Source organism: Balaenoptera physalus (genome assembly GCF_965194825.1).
Source record: "Balaenoptera physalus genome assembly, chromosome: 3".
NCBI lineage: Eukaryota > Metazoa > Chordata > Mammalia > Artiodactyla > Balaenopteridae > Balaenoptera > Balaenoptera physalus.
Window position 1 is genome coordinate 151,052,066 of NC_138890.1, and position 12,950 is coordinate 151,065,015.

A 12,950-nucleotide genomic window follows, 5' to 3' on the forward strand; every position below is an offset into this window, starting at 1 on the left:
AGTGGTTAAGAATCTGCCTGACAATGCAGGGGACACGGGTTCGAGCCCTGGTCTGGGAAGATCCCACATGCCGCGGAGCAACTAGGCCCGTGAGCCACAATTACTGAGCCTGCGCGTCTGGAGCCTGTGCTCCGCAACAAGAGAGGCCGCGATAGTGAGAGGCCCGCGCACCGCAATGAAGAGTGGCCCCCGCTTGCCACAACTGGAGAAAGCCCTCGCACAGAAACGAAGACGCAACACAGCCAAAAAATAAATTAATTAATTAATAAAAAAAAAATTAAAAAAAAAAATAGTCACAGACAAGCCCTATATCACTGTCTACTTCCTCTTTTGTCAAATACAGAGTGGCAGAACTTCATCTACTGTCACAGAAGGTCCCAATTTATGAACAACAAATACATTAGACTCAAAGCTCATTCCCAAGCAGTTCCATTAAATCGTGCTTATTTGTACAATCAAAGAATTCTTCCTTTTACAAATTGCATTGTTGCAATGTCACCTTTAACAGCAAGCTTCTCTAATGATTTAACCACACACTCTTCTTTACACACACACAAAAGAAACCATGGAAAATTTTCAAGACCACAACTCCTGCAAAACAGTGAGGTACACTTAAAAACTGAAAATGATAGGCAAAATAAAGTGAAAAGACAGAAGACAAGACCCAGAGCTGAGGCGATTCACAGCATAGTTGCTTTTTTTTTTTTTTCTAACACTGAAAATCTAAGAAAGCTGCAGGTACAGCAGAGAAACTGCCTTGGTTTGTTACTTTACACATGAAGCTTCCCTCTGAATGCAAGTGTGTAGAGCTCTCCAAGCCACTAGATTTCGTTTGTATCAGACAATTCTGGGATGGTCACTGCTATGAGCGCCTCTCTCAAGGAATCTGGCCTGGTCCAAGGAATCCCAGAGCCCTAAAGACCAGGTGAGTTAGCACCTGTTCTGGGCCTTCCAAGTATCCTAGCCCTGTTTACAATTTCTAACCCCCACTGACAGCCAACCACAGCCAGTGAACTAAGAACAGGGAGTACCCCTGGGTTACCTAGACTACAGCCACTCAGGATGAATTCCCCAACCCCAGACAAGCCCCCCAAACACTGTCTCCCCTCCCAAATGCCAGCTGCACATGAGACTCGCTGAAGCACACATGAGGGATACATCCATTGACTCTGTTGGCTCCCTTTGGCCCACACGTCTCACGGAGCCTGGCTTGCACAGGCTTTCTTCTAGCCTGGGGGAGACACAAGAGTGTGAGCGTGAGGTCAGATCCCAGGCCTCTGACACCACTGCTTGGGCTTAAGAAGCTGCGATAAAACTAAATCATCTGACACTTCTTCTTCATCCTCTTTTCTTTTTCTTCCACAGACAGAACAGACTCCAAATGGGCTCTACTTTCCTTTGTTTGTGATTATACAAAACTCACAATGCTTTTCCTTGAGCCTGATGAGTATTTTCAGTGACATGCCTTTCATCTTTGGAAAGAGTGAGCATCAGCCTGCCAGAGCACGTAAGTCTTGGTGAAATGACCAAAGAGGGCAGATAAGTTATAAGGACTTCACTGGGGGACCCGTAAGAAACTTCACTGAGCTCAAGGAAAAACAATAACAACAAAATCCAGATCCGGTTCCTTGAAAGGCATTAGCATTTAGTCCGAAAGTTTTCATCAATAAGAATCAAGACGTTATTGATGAGCTAAGTGACTCCAAAACTCCTTACCATAGCCTGTGTCCTGTGACTGTGGACTTCGGCCTCCCTGGAGCCCTGCCACACTCCGAAAGCCACTCAGGCACATCCAAACTCTGCATTTTGCATTAAAAATTAATTGACTTCTTCCATTTTTCAGTGAATCAGAACACAACAGGATTTTAAAATATCAGGAGGAACAACTTAAAACTAAAAGCCAACCTCCTAGCCTGGCTGGAAACCTCACTCTATTAGTCAAAATTAAGTTGATATTGATTTTTTTTGCCCTATTTGTAAACTCGGAGGCTGTGCACTTTTTAATGTCTGATCAGCTGTCCTTTTCTGATATCGAAATGCCGAATTACAATGGGTAATTGGAAAACATTTGCTTGGTGATTTTAGAAACATCGTTGCTGGTCTGAAGTCTGGCTCTAGGGTTCTGATCCAAAGCTTCCCTTTTATCCTCAGTGAGGTGAAACAGAGCCTGCTGAATGTTTACTGGACAAATTGTCCAAACTAGAAACAGACTTGCAGCCTCGGAAGCCAACTATGTTGGCCTCCATCCAGGTTAGTTCAGCTTCATGCCCCATCCAGGCTGTCTGGTCAGCGCTGACTCAAAGACAAGCCACTCAAGCCTGAGGGGTCTGGAAAATCACCGTGTCAGGGAGGTACTCACAAGCACACATCCACCCTCTCCAATGGAAGGACCCAGATTTCAAGCTCCTTGAGCATCGCCTCCCGCGTGGACTTCACTCCACTATTGTTAAATAGTTCCAATTCATTCATGCATTCATTTCTGAAAGCATTTACTGAGAACTGCAGGGGCAGCGCTGTGCTCAGGCAGTACAAAGGTGAACAAAACAGGCATTGCCCCCATCTTTAGAGAATTTGTGAGCGTGAAGATCAGGAACGGGATTACAAGTGTTACACGAGGGGAAGCAGAGGGCGCTGTCGGTTCTCAGCCTCAGCCTGTCGCCTCTCCCTACGTGTGAGCCCCTGTGATCCCTCCAGCCCTCCACCTACCCCTGCTCAGCACCGTCAGTAATTGTCGGGGCAACCGTTCACATCTGGCAGGAAAGATCGGAGAGCGGCTCAGCAGCGTACCCCTAGACTCGGCATCAATTCATCCCCGTCGCTGCTTCCGTCCTCATCATGCTCTCAGCTCTAACCACCGAGCCTCATCTATCTCTTGCTAGTCCCCATCTTAGCATCTGGAAGACCGCCCTGCCTCTTGCACCGACAGCTGGAGTGTGTTGCAAGCTGCCTGTCAGCCCGCCCTTCACTGAGTTCCACCAGCCTTCGGAGACCCTGGTGCAGCTGTCTGCCTGAACCACAGCGTGCTATTAGTAGATCTCTATGATACGAAATCCTGCCCACCTCACCTGGTGGACAGAGACCTAACTCCAGGACCTGGTTCCATGTACCTGGTACCACCTATCCTCTTGCCATTGGCTGTGCCAAGCCTCTAGGTGCAACAAATCAGAAGGAAGCGCTGATCTCACAGGTGGAAAGATAGCCTAGTGAAGAAGCCGCTGTTCCAAAGGAGTGCATCTGGTTGTTCCCAATGTATTACTCTGCCTTCAAATATGTCACCAAAAAATATTTGGCGAGGGATCTCGTTACCTAAATTGGGACAAAGGGAAAATGGCTAAATACCAGTTGGCATAAGGGACCTGGATAAATCCTCTCAAGAAGTATGGGTTAAGAACAAACCAGGAAACAAGACAGGAGCCATGACCTCAGGCTCAAAGGAGATCATGCATGGAAAAGTGAGGGCCTGAGGGAAGACCCTGAGCCTGCAGGCAGGCACTGCATGGTCACACTGCCCAGCTCTGCACTGACTGGCCGGTAGTGTGGCCATGGGCGACTATATCATCTCGCTGGGCCCCTGTCCTCATCATTAAAGCTGCAGATGATAAGGCCATCTGAAACCTTTAAATAGTCCTCCTCTTCGAGCTGGTGGATGGATCTTTTCTAAAACATCGTCAAAATGGGTCAAAACCATCACGTAGAAGAGAAATGAATACAAGGTATTGGGTCATCTAGTTTGAAAGATCAACTCAGACAATGAAAGGTTTGAACTGAGGAACAGGTACAGAGCAGCCAGACGTGTTCTACTGAATAACAAAGAGCCACCGGACTGAAGAGCGTTCCATAATCAGGTACATTTGAGAACTGCTGTCTGCTGTACACTCTTCCTAGAGTCATTATTCCTACTGAAGGCTCTGAGCAGTCCTGTACTGTAGACATCTGCTTAAGGCTTTCACCAGCGCTGTTAAAGCTTACTGACCATGGAACTCTGTTTTATATTTATTAGCATCTTTCAGATGTGGGCTTGCAAGTTTCAGATTATGGGATATAGTACTATAAAGGGAATTTTTTTTAAAACATAAAGAAGCAAAAACCAAGCAGGCATAATCTTCATTTACCATTTTGAAGCCTAGGCAACAGCTCACAGCTGGATACATATTCAAGGTCATAGCTGGCCTCAGCCTTCTCTTTCTTACTCACTGACCCTTGGGTCACTGCAAAGATACGGTCCAGCTGGGCGAAGTGGTGACCTCAGTCTTCACCAGCCATTTCTTATGGGGCCCGAGGACACACAGCACGCTGTCAGCAAACCAACCAACACAGAACTAAATCATGGTGATGTCTTCCTGCCTCAGGGACACGCCTCTGCTTGCTCGGAGACTGCTCAGGGACAGCTAATTGCTCTTCAGCTCAGGCTACACATCTTTCTCACATCCACTATTCCCCGGGGTCATATTTTCTCAAGCTGCATTTTTCAGACAATAGGGCAGGAGGAAGAGGAAAAAAGAAGAGAGGGTGAGAAGTGGTGGGCAGGAAATTGCTTTTTATCTTCATTGTAACTTAAATTACCATCTTCAAAATCCTTCACTTAAAACAAAAAAAGTCCTTTCCCAATTTTAGCTTTTGGGTGTCAAGTTGAAGTTTGAAGCTCCAAACTAGAGGGAAGTGTGGCCACTGATGGTCTGGGAGAGAGAAAGAACATCTTCCATGGAGGGGTAGGAGGAGTTTCCTCTCTGGGCGCCGATACGCTGGTCACCCTTAGCAGAAGTGTTGAAGGAGTGGACAGCAGGTGCCCTGCCCAGTGTTCTGGGGCTTGTCTCCTTAATGCTTCTGTCTTCAGTATTTCAGGGCCAGACGATCCCCCTTTCATGTGAGGCCTCTACTGTGACTCATTACACGTTGATCTCATATTTTATTATTTTATTATCCTCTATTTTCAAATTCTTTGAAGACTGATTGTGTGCTATTGGCCACTTCCAACTTGTAGTCACGTGACTGGCCTCGAGAAGCTGGTTTCATGCCCACCTGGGTTGCAGGAATCTCTTAACTGGTTTCTGGATTTCTCACAAAGGCAATTGGTCCACGTACAGTTGTTGAGTAGATGTCTCCCTGGGGAAAGAGGTGTCTGGGACTTCCTATTCTGCCATCTTGCTGACGTCACTTCCTCTCCATCTCCTCAGTTTCCATGTTCTTAAATTCATGTTATATGTAAGAGCACACTCACCATTAAAATTCATATGACTTATTTGCCAGAGTGGTTCTTCCCCTCTAAGTTCTTTCCCTCCAGTGCGGCTTGTGAACATCACTCTCTTTTTGTGGTAGGCGGTGGTTGTTATTGAGGATGGTGAGGGTCTTTATTTTTTTGGTCTGCCCTAAAGAAGAAACCACACAGCTGGTAAGGGCAGAGCTCCATGGCTGAAGTGGATGGCGGGCTGAAGTGGATGGCGGGCTGCATGCTGGGGACCCGCCCGGAAGACTGGGGACTGCTTTCCATAGGAAGCAGGTCAGGTTGACAGTCCAATACCAGAGGGCCAGTGGGGGCTATAGCCCTTGGCATGAGGTACCTTGTGGGCAGGAGCCAGAGGTCATGTTGATGCTGGCAAGTTTCACCCTGGCATTAAGAAGTACTGAGGGCTACTCTCAGAGCCCTGCAGCTTCCTAGGACACAGACAATGATGTCTCAGTCATTGCCCTCACAAACCAGTAACTCTTATTCAAAAGAAAAAGGCGTTTCTGACTTCTCATAACTCCCTGAGTGCTTAAAAAAAAAAAATCACATTCTTAATTACCCGCTCTACTGAGCTCCACCTTGATTTCAAGTCAAATTATTCCCAGTTTGCTCATCGCTGTGGGGAAGTGTGTGGCAGAGGGATGGGGGCAGGAGAAGAGGCTGAAAAATGCCTATAAATGTCAGGCCAAGTTTAAACACTCCAAGTGGGAAAGACACTAGAGATAGCAGACTGGATTATCTCTCACATTCAGCCCTCCATTTACAGTCACCTCCCTCCCCAGTCCTGATTTATTTAATGCTTCCGTCTAATGAGCTTTGATTTGTGGCCAACGATTGCACTCAGCCAGCTGTACTCAAAACCACCATGACACATGGCTTCCATCAAAGTTGTTGCACGACTGTGAACTGGTTCAAGCGTTGAGCAGTCTCGCTAAAGGGAGGGAAAGGCCAATGCTAGCATAAGATGTGCTGGTAACTTTTGAAAGGTGAGTCGGGCATCAGAGGGAGTGACTGAGCAGGAAGGCAGATACCATGAAGGTGCTGAAATCGTGAATCAAGCTTGGGCAGCCGAACTTGAGGCATTTGGCTGAGGCTTGTCCTCTCCATCGATCACCATCGTGGTTGTGGTCACAGAGAGCTGGGTCTTGAAGACCATTGGAGGTCGCCCCACTGGGGTCAGCCCCTGGCCCTGGAAGAAGCACCTGGCTGTGAAACTTACAACAAGAATTAGTCAAACACATGTTGGTGAGGATGTGGAGAAACTAGAACCCTCATACATTGCTGAGCGGCAGGTAAAGTGGTGCAGCTTCTGTGGAAAAGTTTGGCAATTTCTCAAGGAGCTAACACAGAATTACCATTTGTATTCTGAGGTATATACCCCCGAAGAACTGAAAACAGGTGTGTAAATAGAACTTGTACACGAGTGTTCATGGCAGCACTGTTCACAACAGCCAACAGGTGGAAACAACTCAAATGTCCATCAACTGAAGAATGAATAAACAAAATGCGGTATATCCACACAGTGGAATATTATTCAACCATAAAAAGGGAATGATATTCTGACACGTGCTACCATGTGGATAAACCTTGAAAACATTATGCTAAGTGAGAGAAGTAGGCCATATGATTTCATTGATACGAACTATCTAAAATAGGCAAATCCATAGAGACAGCAGATTAGTGGGTGCCAGGGCTGGGGAGAGGGAGATGGGGAGGGACTGCTTAATGGGAATGGGGTTGCCTTTTGGGATGATGAAAAGGCTCTGGAACTAGACAGCGGTGATGGTTGTGCAACATTGTGAACGTACTTAATGCCACTGAATTGTGAATGCACTTAACGCCAGTTTAAAATGGTTAAGCAGTAAATTTTATGCTTTGTGTACTTTACCACATGCACACATAAAAGAATTAGTCTTGGTCAGTTATGTGCCTGCCCTACCCCTCAGCATTCTGTTTTCGTCCCTGTGCCTGCTGGTCTTCACCTCTGACTTTGCCCTTGGCCAGTGCTTCTTGCACTCCCCGTGCTTCTTATTCTGGATACCGTGCTAGTGATTTCCAAGTGTCAGGTCCCCAGTCTGGCCCTGGCCTCAGCCTGCTCACATTAAGGCCTTCAGCTCCTGTCTAACCCCAATATACAATCAAGAGAATGTGGTCACCACTTCAGTCTGATATTACTGCTGCTAAATCAGCCTGGTCTTTACACAAAAATATAAATAGAGTCTATTCTATTATTCTGCTCATGACTTTAAAAATTAAAAATCCTATGTTAAAAAAAAATTTTTTTAAGTAAAAAAAGATAAAAATCCTCAAGCCGTATGACAGATATCCAGAGGCTCTGTCTGAATATTAATTGGCCATGGTGTCTCAACACAACGGCTCACAAATTCTCATTTATCTTTTGGTGCCATGAAAATTTTTGAATGAGCTCACTTATTTCGACCACCTCCAGAAAGTAAGAAACTGCCTATTAAGCCAGTGTGCACGAACTGGTGGACTGTTAATATTCAAGTGGCCTTTCTCCTATAACATTTAACCAATTGTCATGAGATGCGGGCAGCAGAGACATGGTCTTCAAGGCATCGTGTCCATGGAATCCCATTATATGCTTGTTTATAATCCAGATGTCCAGATGCCCAGAGATTCTGGTTCAGGAAATTTCCATAAGGTCTCTTTGGCCCTTACACCTGATCCTTCAATGTCTGCTTCAAACTCTCCCATAGTAAATATCAACTTGGCCACAAACTTACCCTCCATCTTTTGGGAGGAGGTACCAGGGGCAGTCCTGAGTCCTTAGCTTTCTCCTTTTCCTCTCTGAGACCTCTCATGCAAACTTCAACATCACATTTCCAACCATCTTCAGGACAAATCTAGTGGGCTGCTCTGACTACGCTAAAATCTGGACTCTTAGACATGCCTCCGTTTTTTCCTTCCAAAGATACCAACATTCTAATTATTCAAATTCTGGGTGTTGTCTTTACTTTCTCCTTCTCTTTTATTTCCCCAAACCTCTTTCTCTCCTTTAGAATGTCTCTCAGATTCTTTTTTCTATACTCTCACTGCTAATGCCCATTTGGAAGAGTCTGATTTCCTCCTGCCTACCCTGCAGTCGGTCATCAGGCTAATAACCAGACTGCTGGGATACTGCTGCTGTTGTCATTTTTCCATTTTGGTGGCTCTTCCTGTGGTCTCTTTCCCATGTTATCTTCATAAATTAAGAATCTACAACATCACATTTGAATTCCCATCCTGGCATTCAAGACTCTTGACAGGTTGGCCCCATCTTATCACTCAATACCTCCCAAACGACTCCATCCCACCACCCCACCCCACTGCTGCTCACACCACCAACAGAGTAAACACGTTCCCACCCCAGAGCTTCTGAAACGCCCTTCCTCCCTCCTCTACCATATCATTCATTTAACAAATGTTATTGCAGCTACTGTGTGCTGGGGATGAAGTGCTTAGGATACCTAAGTGTGGACAAAACAAAGAACTCTTGGGATCCCATGGGACAATTACATTCGGCTGCTCTACAATCCATATCCCTCCCATTCTCTGACATCTAGTTCCACTTTCTCCCAAATGTCATCCTGATAACCCTAGGCATGTCCAATTTTTCCCCTATTTTAACTGTTCACACCACTTATTGTTGGCATCATATGCCTCAGTTCACCAGCATATATTGTCTTGCATAGTTCCCTGATTATTCCTCTAGGCTTGTTTCATGGAAACTGCTGAAGTTATTTCACACCCGGAACTATGTTTGGTTCACTATTGTTCAAGCACCCGGCACATTGCCTGCACATTTCCTAAGAATCACTCCCAGTGCATGACGGATGCTCAGTAAATACATGTTTTAATGCAATTCTGCCTGAGTTCAACATAACAGCCTCCACTCCAATGGCCACTTTATCCTTTAAGGGCAACCCTCCTCCACTCCTACTCTGCTTCCTTAAGGAGATGAAATATTGGCCAAGAAACACCCTCCCCACCCCTCCCGCCTGCTTCGCCTAGAGCAAGATGCCCTCAAGCCTCTCCTGGGAGATGCTCTGCAAATGCAGGGTCCTGAGGTTGGGAGAGGCCGTAAACCATATCTCCTCTTGGAAATTCATGACGCATTTTCTCATTTTTGATCATTTTTTATTCTTAGCCATCGGAATGAAGAACAAAGATATGGCCCCTGCCATCACCGAACTTAACCTATTAATACTTCTGAGAAGCCCCTTGGTAAAGAGATTTTAGGTTTGTTTCTAACTGTGTTTTCCCAAACCTTACTCACTAGAAGCACCTAACAACATTCCATGGATCACATGCTGGGCTCCAGGCGAGAGGGCCGGCCAATCAGGCGAAACCAAAGTTTTGGGTGAAGGAACAAAGAACTGATCTTTTAATTTCATACTAGGAAGCTTCGCTCCCCTGGAAGCCTCCTCAAAGAGCCTGGTGTGTGTGCACTGACAGCTGTTCAAACGCATCCTTGTTAAAACACAGTGTGGTTATGAATAGGGTGGTCCCAACACACGTTGACTGTGCAGCAGCTAGTCACGCTGTTCGCCCCCAGGCACCCAGAAATAACAACAATGGAAACGATAGAGTAAGAGACTGGGGAAGTGGGTGGGCGCAGACCAAGGGAGGCGGGGGCTGATGATTAGAAGTTCCGGTCCTGGGGGCTCGCTGATCCGGGTTGTATGAGTCTTGCTAATGGGGTTAGAATTGGGGCAAAGCTAATGGCTCAGAGAGGGTGAGAACCTGCTGGAAACTGAGGTGGAGGAGGAGGAGGAGCAAGGAGTGGGGAACACACTTAAGCAGGACTGGGAACGTACTGTAATGAGAGAACCCGGGGTGGGGGGGGGTGGCGAGAGGAGGGAGAGGCGGAGGCTGCCTGAGAAGAGTGGAGCTGCTGCTCGGACACTTTACTCCTCTAGCATTTTGTTTTTAAGGCAGAGACCATACACTTTCCATACTTTAGGAGGAAATGGGAAAATTCTGAAATGGACACATCTATCCACCTGGGGTGCCTTCTCTGCCCTTCTGCTTTTGGAGAGAGAAGATGGAAAGGACAGGTTAAGAAGGGAAGGGAAAGAGGAAGGAAGGGAGGAAGAAAGGGAAGGGAGGGAGGGAAGGAGGGGGGGAGAGAAGGAAGAAGGAAAGCAGGGAGGGAAGCAGGCAGGAAAACTCTTCCTAAAAACACATTTTGAAGAGTTTTCCTGCCTGCCTAGAGAGTGGCATGGACTTATACATTACCAAATGGAAAATAGATAGCTAGTGGGAAGCAGCCGCATAGCACAGGGAGATCAGCTCCATGCTTTGCGACCACCTAGAGGGGTGGGATAGGGAGGGTGGGAGGGAGACGCAAGAGGGAGGGGATATGGGGATATATGTATACGTATAGCTGATTCTCTTTGTTATACAGCAGCAACTAACACACCATTGTAGAGCAATTATACTCCAATAAGGATGTTAAAAAAAACACACATTTTGGAAAACAAAATTAGAGGATTTCCCACTTGAAGATGACACATGACCACGGGATTGTGTCAGGCAGGCCCGTCCAGGGTCCACGTGTGAGAAGGTACATCCTCCCAGCGGCCATCACCTTCCCATCATGTCCCGCGTCCCCAGCCCCAGAGGCACGCAAACATGTCAAGGCCACCCTTAGGCGTGCTGCACCCCCAGACCAGAACCTGGGTACCTCCTCCACCGTCTGAGCTCTGGGGTGTCCCCTCACGGCACCCCCTGGGCTGGAGGGGCTGCCTGACCCTGCTCCGCCTCCCCTGGGAAGCCCCCCACTCCTGCTCTCCCCGGCGTGGTGGCCGAAGGCGGGTAGCACGCCAGTGCTTCGAATTGCTCACAGGCTGAACGAGATTTGTTGAGCCCCTGCTAAGTGTCAGGCTCAGAGAAGATATAAAATACAAGTGCCTTAAGGTCCAGGCCCTCAAAAAGTTTCCACTCCACTGTGGGTGAGAACGGGAGGAGGCACTTCCCAGGAGAGGCGCCTGTGAACCCAGGGGGCTCATGGACAGAGCTGCCAGCAGACAGGTTGACAAGACACACGAAAGAGACGAGCCACCGCGCCTCCCCCCTCCCCCCGGACCCCGGCCTGGGCAGTGACCGCCGCGGGCAGAAGGGACCAGACATGTGGAATGAATTAGGGAGATAGGCAGGAGCTGGAATTAACAGCACAATAAAAACAAGAGTTAATTCACCCTCAGAAGCCGGAGCACTTCACAGGGCTCAAGGTTGGGCCAACGGGCCCCGGCTGACCCCTTCTCTTGACGTGAGGCTCCCAGAAAAAGCACCGTCCCGCGCAGCTGGCGGCTCGTCGGGAGGAAAGCGACAGGGTCAGGGTGGACCTCGTGCGTACCCGGGACGGAAACTCACCGATGCTCTGGTGGGGTTGAACCAACAGCAAAACCACCCTGACCGTTCTCTTTCACACTGAGACTTTTCCTTACGAATGTGCTGAGTGTCACATCAGCCAGGAAGCTGTCCTAGCCTCTGGGAACTGCCATTAACGTTAATACACTGTAACCTGCTGGCCCTTGTCGCCCTTGATTCAAAATAAAATAAAAGTCTAAAATGCATACAGGGCTGTTTTTATTTTGTTTCTTCATATTTGCTTAGCTAACTGGATTACTCATCATACTGAGGATTCTTCCAACTCCTGCCCCCAGGGGACACTGTGTTTTTTCCCTTGGCCTCCCCAGCACGGCCACCCTGCTCCAGCAACTTGGAAGGAGGCCCCCAAGTCACGTGTAAGGCAGTGCCCCGCCTCCTGCCGGGCTGGCCGCAGCGGGGACAGCCAGGACCCAAGCCCACGAGCGGGTGGAGGCATGACCGCTCACTCTGGACTTGGGATCTAGGAGTTGTTTGGTGCAGGGGGCAGCACTGAGGGGCCAGAAGCAGCAGGACAATGTCCAGGGATACCCAGCGGTGTCGTGGGCGCTGAGTCGGCCCAGCATCCCCAGACCAGCCCTGTAAGCCGCCTGGCTGTCATCCTGCCGTCCACCTGGATTCCTCCCTTCGATCTTCAGGGCCCCTTGGCTCCGTGGGCTGCTCAGCATCCTTTCAATAAATGCTTTTTCTGCTTTAAGCATCCAGAGGAGGTCTGTTCCTCCACCAAGCCCTAGCGTGTCACCATGGCTGACCCAGCCACAGACCCTCAGGGTGAACAGGACTCCATGTGGGCCAATGGGATGGCTGGGCAGGGCTGGGGTGAGGTCTTCACCAGCTCCTCTCCCCCTTCCTTTTATCTAATTAACCACCAAATAGTAATGAATAATAATATTGGTTGGTAGGTGCTGGGGATGTGGTGATAAACAAATGAAATGGTCCTCACCCTCAGGGAGCTGACAGCCTTTAGAAAAATTCTGACAGTTTCTCAACGCCATCTTAACCCCGAGCCTCATTCCCAAAGGTCTCTTATGTCAACGGTAAGCACGTGACCTTTCGCTCCACACAGGCACATGCAGACACACGCCAGGTCCTGGAGGCACCCGGCCGCCTCTTCCTGCAATGCTTCACCTGAACCCGTCTTCTTTTAGTGCTGTCCTTGCCTTTCCCCATCAGAACGAACCTATTCCGTGTCCCATTCCTGTGCAGCCCTGGGTGCATCTGGAGGCCTAAATTACAGCCATCAACACCTTAGTGGCCAGCAATTTAACAGTGAAGGCTTTTTAAGAAATCTGAAGACAACAGTCTTCTGTACCTAACCTGTAGACCTCAAAAT

At 48.1% G+C, this 12,950-nt stretch overlaps 1 protein-coding gene across 7 annotated transcripts in view; it reads right to left on the reverse strand.

Moving 5' to 3' along the window:
* Positions 1-12,950, reverse strand: part of PDZD2 (PDZ domain containing 2) — a 372,225-nt gene that overhangs the window by 256,376 nt on the left and 102,899 nt on the right. Inside the window, exon 1 of one of the 7 annotated variants that reach the window (XM_082453652.1) lies at positions 302-9,982. The exons of the other annotated variants lie outside the window; for them this stretch is intronic. The gene's annotated coding sequence lies outside the window, so the exon portion shown is untranslated. Of the gene's footprint in view, positions 1-301; positions 9,983-12,950 lie in introns of those variants that run through there. 7 annotated transcript variants of the gene reach the window in all.